General features: G+C 35.3%; 1 long non-coding RNA gene across 2 annotated transcripts; it reads right to left on the bottom strand.

The window, feature by feature from the left end:
* Positions 1-9,769: 9,769 nt before the first annotated feature.
* On the bottom strand, positions 9,770-11,017 carry LOC143238271 (uncharacterized). Of its 2 annotated transcripts, none has more exons than XR_013020486.1 (3): positions 10,973-11,017; positions 10,088-10,196; positions 9,770-9,918 (listed from the first exon to the last, which is right to left on the bottom strand). It is a non-coding gene; the product is annotated as an uncharacterized LOC143238271 (long non-coding RNA). The 2 variants fall into 2 exon arrangements; XR_013020487.1 differs by lacking the exon at positions 10,973-11,017 and adding an exon at positions 10,678-10,823.
* Between the last annotated feature and the right edge of the window lie 15,943 nt (positions 11,018-26,960).

Genomic DNA, 26,960 nt, shown 5'->3' with positions numbered 1-26,960 from the left:
CCAGTCGGCATGATTCTATTATAAGATAATTTTTTCACGTTTAAGTTTTGGTGTAAACTTCTTATTTTTCGGTGTCAGGTCAAGACACACAACAGTGTTTCGAGTGGCCAAAACAACCTACAGAACACTGTGTTACGGGAGTGATAATTTAGCAATTTTTCGCATTTTGTGGCTCACAACATGGTAATCCAAAACATTATCATATAAGTAAATTAGATTAGTAGTTTTTAAAAAGAATCATACCAGTGGATGGTTATTATTCATTTCCAATTTTTCAGCACAAATTTACTAAATTTATCGTCACATAATATTAGATTAAGTATTTAGCGTAAATAATTATGCTAGAGACGGCTGTACCGAGTGCATATGGGTGATGAATAAAAGCTGTTAATCTAGATTCCATGGCGTTACTCTAGAGAAAATTATTAACATTCTTTTAGAAACAAAAACTAGCAGCATATATTTTAAGTAATTTGGTTGCTTTTGTAAAGTAAACGTCTGTTCTGAATAATAGGGCTACGATCATAAAGCTAATGTGGGTTAATATCGAGTGTCACCTTTATGCTTACTGTGGTTTGTTGGTGTGTTGACAAAAAGTCATGATATTTAAAATCACAAACACTTCAGGTGTAAACAAAAGGTGCGTTAGAAAAAGGACTGAACATGCAACTTAAAATAATGGAATCTAAATTGGTGGCCAAACGGACAGCTACACTCATAGCGTTGATAATAACTTTAAATGAAATATTGATTCATTAGTTAGCCAGACTGCATTATTTGTTCAAATTTGGGTATGATAGTTGGTAAAACCTACTAACTAATGAATTAATATTTGCTCTAATATTACTATCAATTATTTGATGGTAGTGACCAGTTTGAACACTAATTTTTATTTCATTCCTTTAAATTACACACTCAATCCCTTTTTGGTCATTTCCTTTATTTCACGTCTAAGGTATTTTTGATTAAATACGTTTTACTAAAAGTGCAAAATATCTTAAATTTATTTTAAAAACAACAAAATACAGTGTTATAGATATGAAAGAGTAAAAGACTACAAAAAGGAAGAAACTCAGTTTGAGAAAATCTTTATTATGAAGTGATGACGTCAGACAGGATTTTCTTCAACAGGCAAGTGGACAGTAGCGACCTTTAAAGCTGGAGATGGACTGCTGAGTATTAATCTTGTATATTATATATCACACACACACACACATATATACACACATACATACCACAGAAACACCTCATCTCAATAGTGGACATTGTAGAAGTATAGAGGCTTAAAGCTAATATATTAGTAAGCATAATCAGTGATGTCGAGAAAACCCACTTGTAGAGAAATGTAAAGGAGTGAACAACGTTTTGACCTTCTACGTAAAATATTTTCTCAACCCAAACGAGCCGTTTTTGCATATATGTTAGTAAGCATACCTGACTGGCCAACACCTGCTACTAGATAGGATCCTTAAATATGATATATATCAACAAAACAAAATAAAACAATAACATATCGACTTACCCAGTAAAGGGGAAATACGTGTTTAAAATCTCCACAGGCGTAAGACGATACTTGCCTGAAGAAGACACAGATAGGTCTTGCATATAAAGTGCGACAAATTTAATGAAAGTTGTCCACATGCCAGCCTGAATGATCAAGAAAATGATAGTGTATCCAAGCAGCTAAGATAATAGTTAAATAAAGAATATATTGTGTAGATTGTAACCTTCCATGTGCAATTCAGAATACGCCAGTTGTATGAGCCAACCAGTGAACATAAAATGTAACTGGAAGCAGAAGAATTTCAAGTAACAAATACATGGGAACAAGAACCACAAAATGGAGCAGTAAGTACGAACCATATAACATAGTAGGGAATGAAATGGACAAAGTAGTCAATCTAGATCTCAATGGAGATGCAAATGGGAAATAGGAGGTAATGAAATAGGGGAAAAGTTTTAAGAACCTACCCAGGCAGCCAATGTCTTGAGAAGAAAGGTCTGGTCCAGATAGAGGATAACACACGAAGAATGGTAAAGAATGTGGGAAACATTAACTATCAGAATGATGAAGTCCCCATGCCAAAAGGAGGAGAATTGAATGGAAAGATGGTACAAGAAACATGTTGCAATGGATTAAGAGGGAAAACTGGACAGGATATGAAGGACAATATTAAAATTACAATTCTGCAGGACAGCCCATATGACAGTCCAGGATCGAGATAACGTTGGGTGAAAGATAAAACTGTTTCAGGACATGAACTTTACAAACGCGAAAGTGAGTTATATAAATGTGAGCTATAAAAATCTACATTATACAATGTATGAACCATAAAATATGATAACTGTACAAAAACCACACAAAATGTAAACAAAGAATATAGGAACTATACAAAATCTAAACAATCAAGAGTTTGAACTATGCAAATATGAACCATACAAAAGCTAAGATTTTTGAAATCGAAAACCTATTTCCAAATATACTTACCGCCTCTCCTCCAACAGCTGTCACTCGAATGTCAAAGTTTCTTGCTGTGCCCATCTAAGCATTGGGCCGATTTTTTCTTATTTCCTCCAGTCTTTTATACTCCACTTAATTAACTTTGGAATTTTTTCTCTTGTGAAATTCCCCAATTATATTAATGTGCACTCCATATGTAGGTACCTCGATCAGATAATGTTATCACTTTTTTCGAGAATGACTCAGTCTGAAATTTTTAACACTAGCTCTTAATAGGGAGGAAAGGTGAGGGAGTGAAGGAAATTGTTATTTGAAATACTTTTTGATTTAAGAAAATATTTACTTCCAAACATACTTACTTCTTCTCACATTACACTTAAAATCCACATTGATATGATGAAAAGGTTGTTGAAGACATTATTCATACACAAAGTATTTGCATATATAAGGGGTGTGTCAATAGAAGATTGACACCCCAGTGGAGAAACCACGATACATCCATAACAGGTATGCTTTTGTATCTCAAAGCTGCTGGTATGGGTATTAAAAATGTTTATTAAAATAAAGTAGAGAAAAACGTTTCGACCTTCTTAGGTCATTTTTAGGTTAACAAAAGGTTACTTTTCTCCTGGAACTTAATTTATACACTGTGGGTGAAGTTTTACATGATTTGTCATCCCTATTGGACACGTTCCAGCCAGTTAGCCGTCGTACCTATATTCTACGTTGGTGACGAGGACAATTAAATTGCAACATGTTAGAATATTGATACTTAAACAGTCAAGCAAGACAAAGAAAAAAGGGAATGATTGCATTAAAAACAGTAAATTCAACCCTGTGATAAATGACATTTAAATAAACAAAATAAGTCTTCTATAAACAAATTTTAAATGCTGCATAAGTTAAAAATATCTCTAGAGTACAGGTATAATTTGAGACATAAAATTTGTCCCGAGGTTTGAAGGTCAAAGAAAGTGGAATCCACATTGTGGTGGGAATTAACCGTCTATCAGTCTTAACCTCTATTTACCAGTCTCACATAAAAAAATCCTTAAAAATCAAACACAATCCTAAGAAATATATGTTAGGAGAGCAAGATATGTGTGTTAAACGACCACAACGTCCCTTACATACATGAACCTTTACTGCTTCCAGACAGTTGTGGAAAGGTAACCACTCTCCAAAGTAAAAGAAAAAAAATTATACTAAAAAAACAAAATAAACTAAGGTATTACCATTTGGGGGTAAATAAGATAAAGCTGCCTCCTGAGGTTGTCATTCTAAACCCCATTATACGAGTGAAGCACTAATTTAATTCCATTAGTATAGAGTAAATTTACTTGAACCCTCTGGGGGAAGAGCCTCCCTCCATCACCTCAGTGACTAGGAAATGGGTGTCTCAATAACCTCTAGCTCCACCAGTAAACTCTGGGATTAATGCACGTTAAGTATTTCTGAGAAAAATTTCTCTGTAAATCGTGCAATAATTGAACCAAGTTCCCTAAATTTTAAAAACAAATAAACATTAATTTATTCAGTCCAATGACTGGCTGGGATGAGCAGGATCCCCCTATGCTTTACTCATGACCGTCCATGAGTGGCAGTCCAGTATAATAACAATAGTACAGTGATATCAACTGGTCTGTTTGTAGGTGGTCTCAAGGAACACCTCATTTCTACAGAGCCTGTTGTAGCCTAAATGAGGTATATTAAGTTAGGGGTTGCCAGTATGGAATTGGTTTGATAAAAGCACACCTGCCTGGGCAACACTTACCACAGAGTGGGATTCAGTGAAAAAAGATAAAGGGTCTGTAAAGTAAAGAGACAAACATAGCAATAACAATGCTCACACCTCTCTAATATACAGCAGAAATGGTTAAGGTAGTAAAAAGGGGTAGACAAAAAATCATAAGACGTCATGCAAGTAATGTGAGATAAAAAGGTTAGAGAAAACAGTCAGATACCATTCAAGTAACGTGAGATAAAAGGATTGAGGAAAGTCCACATATCATCCTGCACAATGTGATCCTGTGGGAACTTATCCAGGCTACCATAAAAATGTCATGATTCAGATTAGACATTATTTAAAAAGTCTTCTCACTTTCAAAAAGAGCCCAGAATATGGATCACTTTTTTGTACCCACCTTATGAATGTAACTAGGGATAACCATGTATGCAGTGAGAGAAGGAGAGGTGAGTAAGAATAGAACTCTTGTTACATCGCTTGGAGACAGATGGAAGCTGACTAATCATAAGTTAGATGTACAATGAAATGCTGTAAGGACAGGGCTAGAGAGTGGAGGCGACAAGAAAAAGCTCGTACAATCTAGCGGTGTCCATATGGTATAGATGCTAGTCCAAAGGTAAAAATGCTGAATTGCAGTACCTTACCCTTATACATAAAATGCGATAATAACAGGACTCCACCACTATGGTAATGTGCAGACAGGAATAAATGATATCGTACTTGTACATTCATAATCCTATTAAAAACTGTTAACTCAGAGTGAGGAATGAACCTCTTGTGAGAATCCAGGAATTGATATAGACGAGAAATAACTGGATGCCAGTGTTCTGTCTTCTTAGGCCCAAAAACCGATGGAAATATAGACAAGAAATACTAATAACTGGATGCTAGTGTCCTGTCTTGTTAGGCCCCAAAACCGATGGAAATATGGACGAGAAATATTGATAACTAGATGCTAGTGCCCTGTCTTGTTAGGCCCAAAACCCGATGGAAATAAAACCCTGGAAGAACTGGCACAACTCTCTCTCCATCCTCAGACTAACCAAACTCTGATAGTCCTAGAGCTAAGTTCTGAAATCCGAGGATCTGCGGGAGACACAAACACTTCAGTTTGGTGGATAATGTTGGTGGTGATATGATATGAACGACTAATCCTGACTTAAGGACCTGCAATGGTCCTGGATACATGATTAAGGTTAACCAAACGTCCAGAAATATTCGGAGTCGACCCCTACAGACTAAAAAGGCATACAACAGTAACTGATGTTCTGACAGGAACCCTTGAATATGGACAGAATCTAATCTGGGTACCAATGGACTGAGAGGCTTATATCCGTGGTCAGGACCCATCGGTAGGGGCAGAACTATGATCCTCTGTAAGAGACAAGGAAGTCGGAACACCAGCGACAACAGGGACGAATGTAGAAGCCGTCATCAATGGGCTTGGTTATTCTGAGAGTCATCCAACAAAGTTTCACCCTATAATTGGTGAGACGAATTTGAGAAAGTTGTAATCTCTCCAGGTTAACTATAGACGTTTCTTTTATAAAACCAGATGTATTATTTGACAGTCGAAATATGCTTCCACCCGGCAATGGTGGCTAAACTACGTAGTTCCGACAACCGTGGTGGACAAGATATAACTGTCCTTTCACGTAACATAACAATAAATATCCGTGCATGAACCACAATGTCAGTGAATGTAAAGAAAACCTTTGTTCCCAAACCTTTCAGACATCAAGTAAGGTGCAGGCTCAAACGCTGCTAGAGGCAGACCCAAAACATCAAACAATCGATGGACCAAGAGAAAACAAAAGTAGATTATCTTGTAGTGGTTTCCTGAGAAACTAGCACAATAAAGTAAGATGCGGGATAAAACAAAACTAAAGTCTGTTCAAGATCACCTGCAGTTTGTTTTGTTTGTTTGTTTGTTTTGGAATTTCGCACAAAGCTACTCGAGGGCTATCTGTGCTAGCCGTCCCTAATTTAGCAGTGTAAGACTAGAGGGAAGGCAGCTAGTCATCACCATTCACCGCCAACTCTTGGGCTACTCTTTTACCAACAAATAGTGGGATTGACCGTAACATTATAACGCCCCCACGGCTGGGAGGGCGAGCATGTTTGGCGCGACGCGGGCGCGAACCCGCGACCCTCGGATTACGAGTCGCACGCCTTACGCGCTAGGCCATGCCAGGCCCCGCCTGCAGTTGGAGCCAAAGAACTCCCTGGGGGAACACCACCGAACCAAATGTATGTCCTTCTCTATTAACTAATAACAGTCTCATTGCTACTAAATCGTGTTTTTACTTTGGGCTGTGGTTGTGTAAAATCCCCTATTTATGTTGGAGTTGCTCAATAGTTTGCGGCAAGTGATATTTACTAGTTTCCCTCACTTCAGTTTATAATTTAAAAATTCGAGTTTTGGGCGAGCAAACAAACAATCTTAGTTACTTTTTGTTCATAAGTGTGTACCATCCACTCATAGTTACATACACTGACCGCCTATCTTGCCACTTTCACCTTATCTTGATTCTCATTGTTTGATAACATATTTTAGCTGCACGCACAAACACACACATATTACGTAAGTGACAATAAAAAGTTCGTGTTTCAATGTAACATGGAAGATTTTTCTTCTGAATTATTCGCAGAATTTCTAGTGTAATTAAAGCCACTCCTATCTATTCCATCAACCCCAATATGCCGTCCCCAGCCCCTGTAGAAGCATGATAAACAACCTGTCAAACCCTGGTAGAAATGAGAGACTAGAAACAGCACGTAGCTGTCAGAGAGATGCATGTCCTTGTTTCAGAAAAATAGGACGAAGCTAACGGAAAGTAGCTATCCACAAGCAGATGAAAATAGGACGAAGCTAACGGTAAGTAGCTATCCACAAGAAGATGAAAATCCTGGCTTTAACAGGATCGTGAAGTCATGGTAGCATCAATATAATACACACTGAAAGCTGTCAGAAAAAGTAATAACACTATGCAACAAAATTTTTACTTTTTCTTGTTCCTGGGTAGAAAGTGTTATTTCCCAATTGCTTATGCCTAAAGCAAATAGTAAAAACCTATTTTTCTCTTCAAACTTTGCTTTTGTGACCTGGGTAATGAAATTTTCAAATTTACCCATTTTCCAGAACATTCCAGGCAGATTCAGTGTTTAATAGCTGATAGAGAATTTTCTCGAACTTACACGAATGTTCAAGAACTTTCTAGAATGTTGTAGAACTTACGAGAATTTTCAAGAACCTTTTAGAATTTTCTAGAACTTTCCATAGTAATATATATATATACAGGGGCTCACCACTTCAGTTTAGTTCTAGCTGCCTAAGTGAACACATAGACCTATCTGATTTTATCAGAAATGGCATCAAGAAGCTGCAAGCATTCTCCAGACCCATTCTGCTATGCATGTGGCCAATTTATCAAGACAAGAGCGAAAAAGTACTCTGTGACAACATCTGCTAAAATATGTGAAGCCTACAAAGCATATTTTGGCATGTCTGTCGGAAATCAAGACAAACCCTGGGCACCTCATTTTATCTGCTAGTACAGAGTAAAAAAACTCTAGAAGATGAGACGGACAATTTTTGCTTGCTTCAATAGTGAGATTTTATATTATACAAATTTTAGACCTTTCAAAATGTAAATGTATTTTATTTTGTTTAAATTTCAATGGTATAGAAAAATATCACATATAAAATATTTTGCATGAACCTGTTACATATTAGTTGTGGATGAAATAAATTTATTCTTTATAATAACAAATTTATGTCGCTCTTTTGCAGAATGGTACAGAGGGGAAAGAGAGCAGTGAAGTTCGCTACTCCAAGAATTTGGCGTGAACCCACTGACCACTCAAGCAATTTCTACTTCTGCATGGTAGACCTTTTCAAAAGTCGGGCTGGCAAAAATGCATCTACTATCATGTATCCGGACCTTCCATCATCCATCTCCCCAGTGCTACACTGCCAGAGAGAAAGCAGCCATCTTCAGAAGAGAGCAGCAAATTAGAAGAGAAGGTAGAAGTTGAAGACCCAGATTACAATTTCAGAGGTGCAGTTGGCGAGAGAAACCCATACTACCCCAACCAAAGAGACCTCAATGATTTGATCAGAGATCTTGGTCTAGCAAAGTCGAATGCCGAGACTATACTTGGGGACTGATACGTGAATGTGATTTACATTACAGTTAAATCTCGAAAAACTTCTCACTTCTAAACAATTTTGGACAACTTTAGTATAAATACATGTAAATCTTGATTCATATGTTGTTTTATCCAAACCTTATGTAAATGAAAGTGTGCAAATTTGCCTGTTTTTACATAGAAAATAGGTTAATTTCTAAATTTCATTATCCAGCTCACAAAAGCAAAGTTTGTAGGGAATAATGGCCATTTTCTGTACTTTTACAACATAAGCAATTAAGAAATAACACATACTATGTGGGAACCGAAATTTGTGTTACACAGTGTAATTAAACAAAAGATCGAACTGGCTTGGCGGTTCTATTTCTTCACTAAAACCATGTCCTGTATTTCATACTCTCATGTTTATTTCCAGCTTGTTAATCTTTCAAACGGTTTTGTTTCTACATATGTAAAGAGCGACTTTTAGTTTTTACATGATAGTAATGTTGTTTTTCTATCACTGAAGTTATCAATGCGAGTTGTAAGTTAAGCATAGTGGGATGGCATACAACGTTTTATGCCAACAGTAAAAAGTCATTTTGTTGTTCGGGAAAAAGAGACGCGTAGTGGGGTGGAAGAAGAGAGAGTGCCCCTTCTTGGACATCTATTTTATTATCAGTAAGTTTAATACACTGGCGGGTGCTGTTTCGAAAAGCAATACTTAATGTAAAGATTTATTGATTGAATATATGGAGGGTGAGAGGAGCAGGGTACAGAAGTTAATAACCAGCGACACGTTATTTATTACCGAATTTGGCGATTGGAAGTTATAGTATTTGTAACAGGCCCTTTCTCCTGTTAGGACCCCCATTTTATAATGTTGAATAATGTTTATCTGTTTAATAAACTATTTTTGACGAATACGAAGTTGTTTAATAATATAATGATTTTAAAATATTTTCAATTTCGTGGAAATATAAAAGAAACATGGTACTGGAAGGATTTAATGGTGTACAATATGACGTAATAACCATGGTTAAAAGAAAACAAGGTAACAGGCTGGTAAGTGGAATAAAACGGGTGGTGTAAACTTATTTTCATATAAAGGAAACGTTAAAATATTGTAGGCTCTCGTATTTACCAACACCTTTTATTATTAGTAGTGTAATTTGCATGAAAATATTCAGTATTGTAGCTTCTTACTAACGTATCACTGTGGTTTGTAAATAATAGTTATAGTAGAAATAGGCTTTGCATCAGTTGTATGAGAAATCATAAGAATCGAGTTTGAATATTACATTACGATGGTTCTTTCCCATCTGTATTGCATAACCGAGTAATAACGAGAAGCCACTAGAATTAACACATCGTGGGTATCAAAGATATTGGGGTCGACTGTAACATGTTACATTGATAAATAAAGAAGGCAGGTTTTATATATTGTTTATTTTTGACATACATAATAAATTATGTTACAAAAACAATCAAATTTGTTAATAAAGGTTTGTTACATTTGAATCAGAAAACAAATCAAAACAGCAAGTTCATTCTTTCTTACACGTGCAATGTTGGCCGCCTAGAAGAAAATAAAAAGTTTAACACAAGTACAATAACTAACATGCAAAAGATGATGAACAATAGTTACATAAACTAACATTATCCTTGCATGTTCAAAAGCGAATGAGACAAAGTTAAAGTAGTTTTTGTTTTCATATACATTTTGGCTTCATGTGAGGAAACCTTACCTGTACACCTACACAAACTTGTTTTACCTTGCTCATTTTTGTTGCACAGTGCACTTGCATCCCTCTTTACTGCCGCACACGAACTCCTCACCTCATGTGCACATAAGATCTTGAAAAAAAATGAAAGAAACAGGGTCCACTTTAGTACTTATGTCCCCCCCCTCCCTAAATAACGAAGATTTGATTTACAGACAGATAACCAAACAAGTTAGTGTAGCACTCTACTGTAGGAAGTACAGCAATTTGTAAAAAGATAAGTTAGTTCCGTTGTCCTAAACAGGAAGTTATTTCCTACTCATTTTACTTTCTTTCGCAAATAAAGAATTTACGATGTAAAAGAGTGAAGGTTAAGTATATTAGGGGGAATCCAAGTTCATAACATGTTGAAACAAACAAGGGACAGCGACAGAACTTAAGTAGTAAACCCATGTAGTAAAATGGGTGGTTAGAGGGACTGACTATATTATAACTCTTCGTATCATAACTTTAAGGAACAAAAACCTATTATACTTAAGACTGAAGAATAGCTCCAATCAGTCAACTTTTCTCTGTTCTTATAGCCAATACATACTAACGAATGAAACACTTACCTCCCCATTTACGGGTTTTACCTGACATTATTAGTTAATAATTTCATTTCAAACGAAACAGTCAAACCTGGACAATAAAGAGAGCCCCACTATTAAGTTATTATATTGACGGGGTAAAAGATTCGTGTGCAAAATATCAAGTCCCGCTATTTCTAGCCAGTCATGATTAAATACGTCGTACTTCTTATAATTCAAGAACAACGCCGTATATTCTACACTTTGTGACCCTGATTATAAAAAAAAAAACAAAAACAATAACCAAATAAGAACTGTCGTTGTCTGTCGAAGGAGTTACCTCGAGGAAATTCCTTTGTGCAGTATTCATTGTCACGTGACTTAGGGAACAAATAAACGTTTACTGCATCTATCTAGGTTTGAACTTGCAGACCGGCTCCCTCTATATATAGGGTTTAGTTTAGTCCTAAGTTTAGATGGAGAATGTGGTTTTTTTTTAAAACTGTACGTATCGTAATTACACAACAGGTGATATATTATATTATGTTAGTTTTGTAACAGTTTCATTAGCGGAAACGCATCAAAAATCAGTATTATCGACTCGTTGAAAATAACGTTAGCCTTAAATACCAACCATTGAAAGGTGAACACACCCAACTTGCGTTGTTAGAAACGTGTTAGGTGAATTAGTGTATTGGTCGTCGAAACGAGTTTAGGAAGTTTTATTAGACGTTTAACAGAATATAACCAACAAAGAGATATAAAGGTTTTAGAGATCTTTAAGTTATAAAACCAGTAAACGTAATTTGAACATGTATAGACTTATTAAGTTATAAGACCACTGGGAATATTTCCAATACACGTATAGACTTTATCATGAGAGTTTGTTTGTTTGAAGTTAAGCCCAAAGGTACATAATGGGCTATCTATGATATGCCCACTACGGGTATCAAAATTTGGTTTCTAGTATTGAGCGTCTGCATACGTCTCGAGAATACTTGACCGTGGTTTAACTTTCACGATCACAATGACCAACATTGTCTAGAGGTTTTCTTTAAATTTGTAATACAAACTGTTATGCTAGACAAGAGGGGGGCAGACAAGTTAAAAGTGGGGGTGGGAAGTAAGGTTTACTTGAACAAGGAAAACGAAGGAATTTCCGCCATCCACGCCACACCCATTATGTCTGGGATGGGGAAGTTCTTGGATTCTCGATTAAATTTTATGCTTTCTCACTTTTTTTTCTGTGAATATTTTTTTCTAATTCGTATAGAATTTTAATTAGACAAATTTAAAACGTGGGGCTCGATACCTGTGCTTCTACGCCACCGCTAGAAATCTATAAAAATATTGTTATAGGCAAGAGTTGAATAAATTATACTATGAACTTACATTTAAACTAAAGTAAGATATTTTAATAAAATAACCTAAAACAGTTGAGTTCTTGCGGTATAAAAGTTTAAATATATGTTAAAAGCTATAACAATTTAACTGCCACCGGGTTTTATCACATTAGTAAATATCCCCTTCCCCCACCCAAAATATATATATATATATATATATATATATATAACACGTATAGTGTTCAATACAGATGCGACCTTCGAATCAAGATGAAGATATATTTTGTTTCTCGTTGGTAACAAGCGGTGAATCGAATGGACTCGCACATATTTGGAATGATAGTTAACGCCGTCAGACAACATTGTTTAAACAAAAGTTACAAAATGAAGTGTTAAAAACAATTAAACGTAATTGATTTCTTTGAATAATTCCTGTGGAATTTTCGCAAAGTTTGTGAAGTAGTAGAAGCCACTCCCATCTGTTTCACCAAGCACTGTCTAACTACAGTATCCTCCTTTAAAGTTTCAACACCTCTTGGCTCCTTCCCTTGTAAGCTAATAAACAATCCACAAATCCGCATACCCTGGGGAAGGTGGGGGTTAGAGTAAATGTAAATACATCCCTCGAGCTCATAACTAGAAATTTACACCCAGCTAACGTCAGATGTCTTCAATTTTATCGTGTAGTTAGTCACGGAAGTACAGTGAATAACCAGATAATACAACACTGTCAACATAGAAACAAGTACATGAATGAACCCAGAAAAAATACTGAGTTCATTCAACGTTTTTTCCTTTCACCCCATAACTAAAGAATTATTTTCACTTGTATTTCATTCTGTTTACTACTTGATGATTTTCTCTTTAGCTCTTTGATGTTTTTATTTATAATAAAATTAAGTTTCCATTCTTGTATGCCACACACTTCTTAACGTAAACCGATACATTTCTTTCTTTACTTTGTGATGCTTTCAAGGAATACATACAGTCGCCCCTCTTACTAACCCTCAACATTCGGACTGGTAAGTTGTTTACGAGGTTACGACAGGGGAAGAAACAAAGAGGGGTGGAAACAACCATGTTTCCCGTATGTGAAAAAAAAATCATATTTTCAACATAACAAACAAAACTACGAACTATTTGAAAATTTATGGCTAATAATTCAATATACCAAGCGAACCAGTACATATATCGAGGGTAACAAAAGGCTGCAGAAATTATAACAAACTAATATAACCGATATAGTTGGCTGGACTTGATGAGTTGAAACCGTCAGGTAAAGTAAGGTTGGGATAACAGTGAATAATGAGTGACCCGTAATAGAATGTAGTTAATAATACCATTCTATTAAAATAATATACGACACAACAACACAAAACCTATATGGAGCTGTAAACATATTCTCTCACTCCTGGTTTCTAAACAGGTTATTTGAAAGATTTAAAGAATGTATTTAGTATTTAATACTGGTTATTTAAAGGGTGTAGGTGATATTTAAAACTTATTTTTTCTAAAGTACTCATTGATTATTTAAGGTTGAAATTTCAAAGGGTGTATTGTGTAACATAGTTTTAGTCTCATTTTTTCAAAGGGTTATTGATCCTCAAAGACTGATTTTTTCTAAGAAATTTTAAGATTGATATTTTTTTCTAAGAGGTGTAATGTCTTTAAGGTCGATTCTTCTATGGGGTTTAATTGGGTATTAACTTATTTCCTCGGGAGGTGTTTTCGGCCTATAGGGCTTTCAGTATATTCTACCCAAGACCCGACATGGCCAGGTGGATAAGGCACTCGACACGTAATCTGAGGGTCGCGGGTTCGAATCCCCGTCACACCAAAATGCTCATCCTTTCAGCCGTGGGGGCATTATAATGTGACGGTCAATCCCACTATTCGTTAGTAAAAGAGTAGCCCAAGAGTTGGCGGTGGGTAATGATGACTAGCTACCTCTAGTCTTACACTGCTAAATTAGGGACGGCTAGTGCAGATAGCCGGATGGAATGAAAAACCATAAGGCAGGCTCTCCTTCAAATTGCTGAAAACAATGAACCACCAATAGACAGTACTAGAAAAATAATATTTGTGACTCACAAAGAATACTATATAAAACTTACAGTGTTTGGTTTTCAAAAGGATGAGAACACAGACCTAATGTACTCTAAGTATGTGTCAAATGGCCCAAGGGTAAAGCTAAATGAATAAGCTGATAAATTTCTGGGAGTTACTCCTCAATCAAATGCAGCACAATTATTTTGGCAGGATATATCAAGATCTTCTGCAGCAGAAAGGTGAAAGAAGCAACCCTGGAGAGTCTTCGTTGGCATTCAGAAAGACGAAAAACGAACTGCTTGGTGAATACAGGAAAAGTAAAAGACGAGCAATCAGCACGACGGAACACAGATAGAAGACCATTATAATGTTAGTTAGAGGAACTCTGTTCAACTTCTTGCGAGATAGCCTCTCCAAATGGAGGAACGGAGCATATTGATGCATCCTCTGGGATTGTCACATAGTACCCAAACCAAAAATGCAATCGTTGTCCCAGTCTTCAAGGCGAGTAAAGATAAAACATATAGACTCACAGCTTTAACATCCACTTTGAGAAAAGTAATGAAACATTACGTAGCTAAAAATATTATTCAAATTTATAGAAAATAGACTATTCTACCTCCTTCATCTTGGTTTACAAATAGAAGTGTGATAGATAATATTGTTCGACTGTAATATGATCTTCTTAGATTTTGAAAAAGCTTATGATACCATCGGGAAAAAACAATCTTGTGAACCAACTTTACATACGGCAGGATGTTTAATTGAATGGATAATTTGTTACATGATCAACACATTAAATTGAGAGAGAATTTCCAATGTGGATAATGACAGTTCTCAGGAAAATGTTATTCATCTTCTTGTTTTATTAGTGCATCTCAATGATTTACTCCTGGCTGCTAAGAACTCATTTTCTATTCTTGCTGATGATACTTTTTTTTGGAAAACAGAAGAAAATGTTAAGTCTCTTAACTGGGGTATTGTATTTAAAAGGCTTTAAATGAAATTACAAATTTGTACAGTAAATAAGGTTTCAAGTTCCTACTTCTAAAACACATGCTATTTGCTTTAGTCAGGGTAAACCACGCAGGATTGATTTGACTTTCAATAAACAGCAAATTCTAAGAAAATATAGTGTCAAAAATTCAGGTATGTAGTTTGATCACTATATTTCAATGAAATCTTGTAGTTGTATAATGAATGGTTGAAGAAAGCCAGCTTACTAAAATAATTGCTGGTCTAATTAAGAAGAGAATAAAGAACTAGTTGTATGAAGTGACCAATAACATAATCATTTCACATCCAATCTCTTTCTGTATAATCCTCTCAACTAGGAGTAATATTTAGGAACGATTCTACTGTTATTATTATCTAATACAATAGGCATTTTGAAACTGTGTGGCTATTTAAACATGTTACTAATCACTGTGAATTCAACAGTTTAAAATCCATACATTATATCACTGCACTGAAGATTTCTTATAGAACTAGACTCTTGAAATATACTTTTATCTAGGGCACTAAGATTACAGTCATTCCTGAAATTTTCAATTCGAATGAAAGTGTATCTTTTTCAGACACGCTGTGATTTATTTATGTTGAGAAAACAAGAATGGCTTGGATACATGGTTATGTGAGATTCCTCAAATGAAAATGATTGTTGTTTTATCTAAATCTTTAAATCTTGACGATATAATTTTCATAGGTTTAAAATAAGCTTATAATTTTTTCAATATTAAAAACTTTGCTTATAAATGTGGCAGAAGAAATGACTCTGATGCTACTGTAACGTGTTATACCACAGAATAAATTAATAAAAACACTTTGTAAATGTAGCAGCAGGTATAAGACTTTCATACTACTGGAAAGCTTTACTTCAGAAAGTAATAATAATTAAACACTTGGTCTCCAAATGTGGCAGAACAGATGAGACTCTGATATTATATGAAACTTTAACTACAGAATGGAATAATAATTAAACACTTGGTCTCCAAATGTGGCAGAAGAGATGAGACTCTGATATTATATGAAACTTTAACTACAGAATGGAATAATAATTAAACACTTGGTCTTCAAATGTGACATAAGAGATAAGCCTATGATATTACAGGAAATTTTAACTACAGAATGGAATAACAATTATAAATTTGGTCTGTAAGTGTGACAGAAAAGATGAGCCTTTAATTTTACATGAAAATTTTACCACATAATGGAATAATAATAAAAAATATTGGTCTCTAAATGTGGCAGAAGAGTTGATACTCTGGTATTACAGGTAATTTTAACTACAGAATGGAATAACAATTATAAATTTGGTCTGTAAATGTAACAGAAAAGATGAGCCTTTGACATTACAGGAAAATTTTACCACATAATGGAATAATAATTAAAAACTTGGTCTGTAAATGTGACAGAAGAGATAAGACTCTGACGGTACTCGAAAGTTTAACTACAGAATGAAATAATAATTAGAAACTTCGTCAGTAAATGTGATAAAAAAATTGGGCTTTGATGTTACAGGAAATGATAGGAAAGTTTAACTACAGAATGGAATAATAATTAAAAACTTGGTCAGTAAATGTGATAGAAGAGATAAGACTCTGATATTACAGGAAACTTTAACTACAGAATGGAATAGTACTGGAAAGTTTAACTACACGATTGAACAATTGATTTATTAAGTAAAACAAAGCGTGTCTACATCAAGGTTATACTTTAGTAATTGCTGGTTGAATCAATCTTACAACCTAATAAACTATTCTCTACTTCTCTAACCAACAAAGACTTTGACATAAATAAACCACAAGAAAATGTAGTTGCATCCTACCATTAAAATCTTTCGTATATCAGAGTATTTACCCATAAATTTCCGAGAGGACACAATCGGTTGTAGCCCAGGAACAGTCCAGCCCTCTATTCCCTTAATATTTATGTTACCAAATGAAGATCTGAAAAAATATTATTTATTTGTTGTATACCGTGTTTATTATAATTACCAATGCTTATACTTCTTTCTTGTATACCGTAGTGCATGGCCAAGCGCGTAAGGCGTGCGACTCGTAATCCAAGGGTCGCGGGTTCGAGCCCGCGTCGCGCTAAATATGCTCGCCCTCCCAGCCGTGGGGGCGTATAATGTGATGGTCAATCCCACTATTTGTTGGTAAAAGAGTAGCCCAAAAGTTGGCGATGACTAGTTGCCTTCCCTCTAGTCTTACACTGCTAAATTAGGGACGGATAGTGCAGATAGCCCTCGAGTAGCTTTGCGCGAAATTCCAAAACAAACAACTATACCGTAATGATTACAATTATCAGTTTTTAATTTTATATTTTACACTATATTGATTTTAATAATAACTACCAATGTTTATATTTGTTTCACTGTTGTTGTATACCGTATTCATTATGATTTTAATTCTCAATGTTTCTACTTCATATTTTATTGTTGTTTACCAATTTGTAATTTCATGTTTCACTGTTGTACACTGTATTTATTATAATATGTGGGTGCTTTCTTATAGCAAAGCCACATCGGGCTATCTGCTCAGCCCACCGAGGGGAATCGAACCGCTGATTGTAGTGTTGTAAATCTGAAGATATACCGCTGCACTAGCGGGGAACATTTATTATAATAACCAACATTTTATTGATGTTTTATATCGTATTATTTATAACGATAATTACCAAACTTGATACTTCATGTGCTACTGTTGTATACGGTATTGATTAGGTTATAATTATTAATTGTTAATTTCATGTTTCACTGTTGTATAACGTATTCATCACAATGATAATTAGCAATTTATATACTTCATGTTTTACTGTTGTATGGCGTACTAATAATAACTACCAATTTTTAATTTCATTTCTCACTGTTGTATACCGTTTTGAATATGATTATAATTAATAACTTTTATACTTCATGCTTCATTGTTGTATACCGTATTCATTATAACCAATGTTTATACTTCATGTTTATTTGTTCTATTCCGTAAAGATTATAATTATGTTTCCTAATATTTATACTTCATGTTTTACTCTTGTTTTATGCCGTATTAATTATAACAAATTCTACCGTGTCTATTAAAATTATAATTACCAATTTTTAATTTAATGTTTCACTGTTGTATAAAATATTGATTACAATCATAATTACCAATGTTTATGCTTCATATTTTAGTGTTGTATACCATATTGATTATTATTACCACTTTTATGTTTGTTTGTTTATTGAATTTCGCACCAAGCTACTCGAGGGCTATCTGTGCTAACCGTCCCTAATTTAGCAGTGTAAGACTAGAGAGAAGGCAGCTAGTCATCACCACCCACCGCCAACTCAGATTACGAGTCGCACGCCTTAACAAGCTTGGCCATGCCGGGCCTACCATTTTTATATTTCACTGTTGTATTATGTATTTATTATAATTATAATAACTAACATTTATACCTCATGTTTTCTCTCTTGTTGTATACCGTATTGATTGTAATGATAATTACTAATGTTTATACTTTATGTTTCACTCTTTATACCGTATTGGTTATAATGGCAATTACCAAGATATATATTTCATATTTTACTGTTGTATACCGTATTGATTGTAATAATAATTACCACAGTTCATACTTCATGTTTCACTGTTGTTGTATCCTGTATCATAATAATTATAATTAATAATCTTTATACTTCTTGTTTCACTGTTGTACACCATATTAATTGCAATGATAATTACCAAAGTTTATACTTCATTTTTGTTTACCGTATTGATAATAATTATAACAACCAATGTTTATATTCCATGTTTCACTGTTGTTCTGTACCGTATTTATTATAATTACCAATTTTTATACTACATGTTTCACTGTTGTTCTATAACGTGTTCGATATGGTTATAGTTATCAATGGTTATACTTCATGTTTCACTGTTGTATCCCGTATTGATTAAAATTACGAATTTTAATTTCATGTTTCACTTTTTTATATACTGTATAGATTGTAATTATAATTACCAATAATTACACTTTGTGTTTCACTGTTGTATACTTTTTTTCATTATAATTAGAATTCTCAAAGTTTAAATGTTATCCTTCACTATTGTTGTACACCGTGTTCATTATAACTACCAATAATCAGTGATATCGAGAAAACCCACTTGTAGAGAAATATATATACTCTTCAAAAAAAGAAACGCAAAAGGGATATTTTTGTTATTTTAAAAGAAATATATGTAATAACGTTACAAGCTCAGAGTATGTGATGTTACACGTGTTAAAGCACTGATTGTCAGACCAAAATGACAATAAAAGTTGTGCACTTTGAAAACGGAGGAAAACATCGGATTTTTCGCCAAAACGCATTCGCGTCTAATACATTTGTTTGAGAGATATACATGTTCTGCAAGTGCAACATGTTCAAAATCCCTATAAAAGTGACGGGTTCTCGGTTTCCATAGCTCAGTGTTAAGCAACCGACACGCAAAACAGTTACGCCAAGACTGACTGAAGCACAACGCAACAACGCCATTGGTCGCTTAGAAGCAGGCGAATCTCGATCAGATGTTGCCAGAGCTGCAAATGTCCACCCAAGCACCATCACAAGGCTATGGAATCGTCACCAACAACATGGATCAACTCGTGACCGTCCACGATCTGGCAGACCTCGTGTGACCACGCCCGCACATGATCGCAACATCCGGTTACGTCACCTTTGAGATAGGACCACCACTGTGACGTCTACTGCCTCAACCATACCAGAGCTGCGTAGGATTTCCGATCAAACCGTACGCAACCGTCTACGAGATTCTTAAGCCCCATGTGCAACCAATCATGGTGAACGTCAACAACGTTTTTCAACATGACAACGCCCGTCCTCACACAGCTCGACTCACCACTGTCTTCTTGAGACACCACAACATAAACGTTCTTCCCTGGCTCTCCAGATTACCAGATTTAAACCCCATCGAACTTCTTTGGGACGAGTTGGACCGACGTATGCGACGGCGACAACCTCAACCGCGGACTCTACCTCAGGTTGCAGCAGCTTTGCAGGCTGAGTGGACAGCCATTCCACAGGATGTGATTCGTCATCTCATCGCTTCCATGGACAGGAGATGCCAAGCAGTTATTGATGCTCACGGGAGGCATACTCGTTATTGACGTTAAACTTCAACTAGTGAGCGTGGACTTCGCCTTTGCAGACTTTGGATGTTCAGCAGTGAATGTGCAAAGTTTCACACATGTCATACAGAACTACCCGGAATAAACTTGTTAAGAATATGTCTCAAATTTTGCCTTTTGCGTTTCTTTTCTTGATGAGTATATGTAAATACGGCTCGTTTGGGTTGAGAAAATTTTTTACGTAGAGGAGCGAACAACGTTTCGACCTTCTTCGGTCTTCGTCAGGTTCACAAAGAACCAATGTTTATACTTCATGTTTCACTTTTGTATAATGCATTGATTGTAATTATAAATACCAATGTTTTTACTTCATGTTTCATTCTTGTATACCGTATAGATTATAATTATCAATGTTTATACTTTCTATTTCACTGTTGTATACTGCATAGATTGTAATGAAAACTACTAAAGTTCTTACTTCATATTTCACTGTTGTATAATGTGTTGATTTTAATTTTAATTACCAATGTTTATACTTCATGTTTCACTGTTATATACCGTATTGGTTTTAATTAGTGTTAATTACAATTTATAATGATATAATTGTTTTTATTGTTGGGTTGATTCTTTTGGATCTTATACTGAAAATAAAAATAGAGTCATTTCCAATAACGATAACAAAACTCTATGTTAGTACAACTTTTCAGGTTTTATACCACGGATGATAGGCCAAACTTCACAATAAGAGAACGTCTGAGAAGTAATTCAATTCGCTTGCTAATATTATGCATCTTATTTTTCCTAACAAAATCCACATTTACAGCAACGAATTAAATGACTGTCTGCAACAGGTAAATTTATTTAATCATGCACTGACTTCTCGTTAATTGTTTAACAGATTGAGAAATAAATAGTCATTTAGTCTAATTTAACTCGCATTTTACGTTGCTCAAAGTCGCAAAACTTTAACACATTGAGGAACGCGCTCATCATGTGACGTCAAGATCTTCTAGGCTTACAAGAATAAAAACATTTCAATTATAAACACAACAGCCTACATCAATAAAAACCATATTCCCATTTCTTTTCTTCCCTCGTCCATGTATTATGATCGTCATGTTCACGAACTATGGCCACACCCATATTCCCTACCGTGACAAGCTTCTGCAGAGGTCAATCTTTCAAACCTTTCAAAGGCGCGCGTACCACTTTAGTCTTTGCTCAGCTCAGGCTGTAAACGTCAGAGTGCAAGACAAATTGGACACAAGTGACATTACTTACAGGGCTTTGTGAAATTATAAATGTCCAAGTAGCAGCGTCACTTGTATTTTTACTTCCATTACTGCACCAACTATTAGACTGGTAATTAACCTTTAAAAGATGGTTTACTGATTTGATTGCACTTCTAGGTTTACACTGCGATATTATTTATGTATTTTGTTTTCTCTTGCATTAGAACTTACCAAATCTGTGTTCAAATAAAACTGTACTGATTCCACTATCTCATGAAAACAGTTGTTTATTAGTTCTTTATCCTAAGGTGTTGCAGAAAACTTATGAATCTTCATCAAGTACAATCCTTTGTTATGTATTATACGAGTAATAATCCAGTTTCATAACTAAAGCCATTCTGAGGTCAGAGGGTTCTCTTAAGCGACAATTTATTTCATCTTGCAGATCATAGTACTGCTTGGGGCTAGACTGTGGTTTCACAGTAGTACAGTGGAGCGCCGTTAAGCCGCGGTATTTGGGGGGTCAACCTGCTTAACCGCGGCTTAAACCTTTGTGACTGAAAAGCCGAGGTCGCCAACAGCTCCGCCGAGGAGCCTCATCCGGGCCATTGCGTGATTATTATATCGGATTATCGAAACAAAAATAATACTTTAATTATTTATCACTTTTTTTCACGGATTTACTGCGGATTAACTTTAATGTATGGAGAGGTGTGATTCAGTAACAATGGCGGCCTCCATAAAGCTGACATAGAGAGCGGATAAGGTAGATTAACGGTCGATTTCTATTGTAATATATTTTATTTATTTCCAAATTAAAGCAAATCCTTTTTAAATATCCCCTTGCAGTTATAAAGCCAGGATTAAATTCGTAAGCCGCGTTTTTACACGTTCTTAAATCAGCGGTGAGCCGCGATAATCCTCGCTTACAAGACTTGCTACAGCGGCTTAAGCGATTTCGCGGTTTACTGGTCCGTGGCTTAATGGCGCTCCACTGTAGTTCTCCTAAACGCCCGCCCAGCATGGCCAAGCGTATTAAGGCGTGCGACTCGTACTCCGAGGGTCGCGGGTTCGCAATCCCACTATTCGTTGGTAAAAGAGTAGCCTAAGAGTTGGCGGTGGGTGGTGATGACTAGCTGCCTTCCCTCAAGTCTTACACTGCTAAATTAGGAACGGCTACCAAAGATAGCCCTCCAGTAGCTTTGTGCGAAATTCAAAAAAAAACAAACAAAAACCTAAACGCCCTACTCTGCGATTTGTTGTGGGAAGCAAAGAATAATTCTTTTTTGAAAATGTTGTGTCCTTTGATTATAAACTGCTTAATACTCAGTTATCTCCGCCCTACGTTTTCCTGTTGTTTTCACCTTCACACTTACCACCACACGACTCCTTCACGTTATTCAGATAAATTCATACCACTGTTTCATACTTTATTTCTATACTGACAACAAGATCTTTAATTATTTTATTATTCAGAGGTTTAAAAATTAAGTTACATGTAATTGTGTGATATTAAATACTATTCTTTCTTAGTATCAGATGGACGTTACTACGTTTGTTAAGTTCACACATATTAAAACTTTTAATACCTGTATTTACACAGAGACTAATTTGAAAAAAAAACAACAACGTATGAACAAAAGACAGAACTTAACTTCATTTTACACGGAAAGTGTAGGTCTATATTCCCAAGAAGTTAAAATACTTTACGAACGACTGTTGTAACTATCACACAGATGAGACCACAACCAACTTACATGATGTCGTATTTTGGTTTGTTTTGTTTTGATTTCGCGCAAAGGTACACGAGGGCTATGTGCGCTAGTCGTCCCTAATTTAAGAATGTAAGGTTCTGGGGCTACTCCTTTTACCAACGAACAGTTTGATTGACCGTTGCATTGTAATGGCCCCACGAATTCACTACCTGGTTATGTCGGGCCTAGTCGTACTTTGCAATATTATAACACAGACGAGAGCTCAACCAGCTTAATATCTTATTCTAAAAAAATTAAAATGTTTTTAAAAACATCTAGTTATCACATAATTGTACACAAATTACAGGTCAGCCAACTAAATGTATAATTATGTTCTGGAAGAAGTGAAAGATTTTAAAAACGGTATATTTATTATCACCCAGTGTTCGCCGAACGACATTTTAGTATGGTTCTGTGGATAAAACAACAACAAAACACATAAAAACAATGTAGTTATCTTAGCTGAATTGATGGGGCTACTTTAGGAAGTATACATCCAGTTATGTTTGTAAAAATAGCACAAACCCTCCACAACAACTGATTCAGATGTCCTTTAAAGGTCCAATACCAAGAACACAAATCACTACAATTCTCCGAAAGCTTTGAACACAAAAATTTTCCTAAAAAGCTTACAGAATATTTATCGTTAGTCCTATAGGCCACGCTGCCCAGCCCATAAGGCCATGACCTTAACGATATCTGAGACTGTGGAATACCGCCGACATGGTACAACTTCACGCCTGCCTCCCTTTTTCCCAGACACACTGACGTCGATATGGGCTTCTAAATCTAGGTTCGCCTCGAGGGGAAGGGAGAGGCACAAACGATTTCTCAACAAACTTTCTCGTTATTCTGTTTGGGCTGTTCTTCCAACTTCTGACAATAAATATTGTAAAGCTAGCAATGTTGGAGATGTTTTGAAACACAGTCAGCTGGAATATAGTGGGGCAGGTCTAACATAAACAGTAATAACACGTAATGATTATGTGACAGATCTAACACATCAAATTGTAACGTAAAGATTCTGAGGCACGTCTGACATGTCAAATAATAGCACAATGATTATGGGACAGGTCGAACAGAACAAATAGTAACACATATATGTAAAAACGGCTCGTTTGGGTTGAGAAAATATTTTACGTAGAGGAGCGAACAACGTTTCGACCTTCTTCGGTCATCGTCAGGTCCACGAAGAAAGAAAGAGGTAACTGACCGGAAGCTGACCACATGTTTGAAAAGGGTTGTGTAACTGAATGTCGTAATGTAGAGGGCGGTGTTAGATGTTTGAATATATAATTTTATATTATTTATAATATAGGTATAAAGCTGTTCCTTTATATTGGTTTATTTTGGGTTTATGTTGTTGTATAAGTAAGGCTTCTTTAATTTTGCGTTTGTTTCTTTATTTAGTATTTGAGTGTTTTCTATGGTTATCTTGTGTTTATTTGACTTTCAGTGTTCGAAAACGTGTGAAGGTGACTTTTTATGTTCTTTGAATCTGGTTTTCATTTTTCTACTTGTTTCTCCAATATAGAAGTCGTGGCAGTTATCACATTGTATTTTATAAATAATGTTGGTGTGGTGGTTTTCAGTGTAGTTTTTACATAGTATAGACCTCAGTTTTGTGTCTGGTTTTTGAATAAATTTGGTATTAACTGGAATATCATATTTTGTTGCTAGTTATTGCCAAATGTTGGTTATTTTTCTGCTGATGTCGGGAATATATGGTATGCAGCAGTATATGGTTTCGTGATTTTTCTAATTCGTGCACTGAAGCCTGCAAGATAACCTTAGAACTCTATATCCGAGACTCTAACCCATCTATAGACATTTCGAGCAACCAATTAGCAACCCTCATAGAATTCACCACGATGAAGACAAACTTCAAGTTCAACAACCAAAACTATATACAAACAAATGGCCTAAGCATGGGCAACCTAGTATCACCAGTTCTAGCCAATATTTTTATGACACAAGTTGAAACACAAGCAATTAAGCATTACATCCACCACTATACTGGTACATGATGACAAACAGGAACAGGAAAAAGCAATCAAATATCATTTCTTAACCTCAAAATTACAAGAACTGACACACAATTTACAACAGAAACCCACCGAAAAATCACCCATACTGGACTATACATTCCTTGGGAGTCAACACATGAAACAAAACAAAAACTCAACATACTAAGAAACCAAATAAACACAGCCATAAAACTATGCTCACCAGATAAAATTAACGATGAACTAGACAAAATAAAATACTACATCAACATCAATGTTTCCTCCACAAACCGCGGAAAACATTATACGCACACACCCAGACAGAAAGCAAAATCAACCAACTAAAGTAAATATATCTCACGAATCAAAAAATCACGAAACCATATACTGCTGCATACCATATATTCCTGACATCAGCAGAAAAATACCTAACATTTGGCAAAAACTAGCAACAAAATATGATATTCCAGTTAATACCAAATTTATTCAAAAACCAGGCACAAAACTGAGGTCTATGCTATGTAAAACCTACACTGACAAACACCACACCAACATTATTTATAAAATACAATGTGATAACTGCCACGACTTCTATATTGGAGAAACAAGTAGAAAAATGGAAACCCGATTCAAAGTACACAAAAAAGTCACCTTCACACGTTTTCGAACACTGAAAGTCAAATAAACACAACATAACCATAGAAAACACTTAAATATTAAATAAAGAAACAAACATAAACAAACGCAAAATTAAAAAAGCCTTACTTATACAATAACTTAAACCCAAAATAAACTATTATAAAGGAACACCTTTATACCTATTTTAAAAATAATAAAATAAATAATATAAAATTATATATTCAAACATCTAACACCGCCCTCTACATTCCGACATTCAGTTACACAACCCCTTTCAAACAAGTGGTCAGCTTCCGGTGAGTTACCTCTTTCTTTCTTTGTGAACCTGAAGATGACCGAAGAAGGTCGAAACGTTGTTGGTTCCTCTACGTAAAATATTTTCTCAACCTAAACGAACCGTTTATATATATTTCTCAACAAGTGGGTTTTCTCGACATCACAAATAGTAACAAAGTGATTCTGGGACAGGTCTCACACAGCAAATAGTAACATGTCATTGATTATGGGACAGGTCTAACACAGGAAAACGCAACATGTAATAATTATGGAACAAGTCTAACACAGCAAATAGTAACAAAACCATTGTTCTGTACACAAGTTTAAAGTGAGTTTGTAAAACTGATAAGTGATAGAATTATATGGAACTTTTAGGTATAGATTAAGGCCACACTCTACTATCTCTTATGCTACCTGTCCTTAAGGCTTGCCCTGTCTAGAGGTTTATATTCTAAAGAAATACTTTTAACTACTTCTGTAAAATGATCACACTGTGATAACACAAATTCTCTTTTCTATGATAATACTAAAGTTTACATACGTCAACAGAGAGATTCAGTTAAAAAACAAAACCTTTCTTAGTAAAGAGGTTAAAACCCAAAAGAAACAATAATGTTCCAAAACATTCTGTCTTAAGATTTGCTTTCTATCTGAGTTACAGTTTTTCTAGATGAAACCTTCAAGATTTTTTCAGCAAGTATCACTCTGGACTCACAGAACTGCTGTTCATTTCACCTTGTTTGTTAGTTATAAACTAGCTGCAACCTACAAAATATTTGCAATAGTTTTCATGTCCTTTGAAATAAGTTTCCTTATTTTATCATTTTCATGAACAGCAATTAAGCTATTCTGTCATGCAGGCATTATGTGCAAGATCAATAAATCTTGGTCTATTTCAAAAATTTTATGCAGTTAAAC

Source organism: Tachypleus tridentatus, chromosome 13, assembly GCF_004210375.1.
Source record: "Tachypleus tridentatus isolate NWPU-2018 chromosome 13, ASM421037v1, whole genome shotgun sequence".
NCBI lineage: Eukaryota > Metazoa > Arthropoda > Merostomata > Xiphosura > Limulidae > Tachypleus > Tachypleus tridentatus.
Note: the sequence above shows the minus strand (reverse complement) of the source record. Positions and strands in the feature narration are given on the sequence as shown.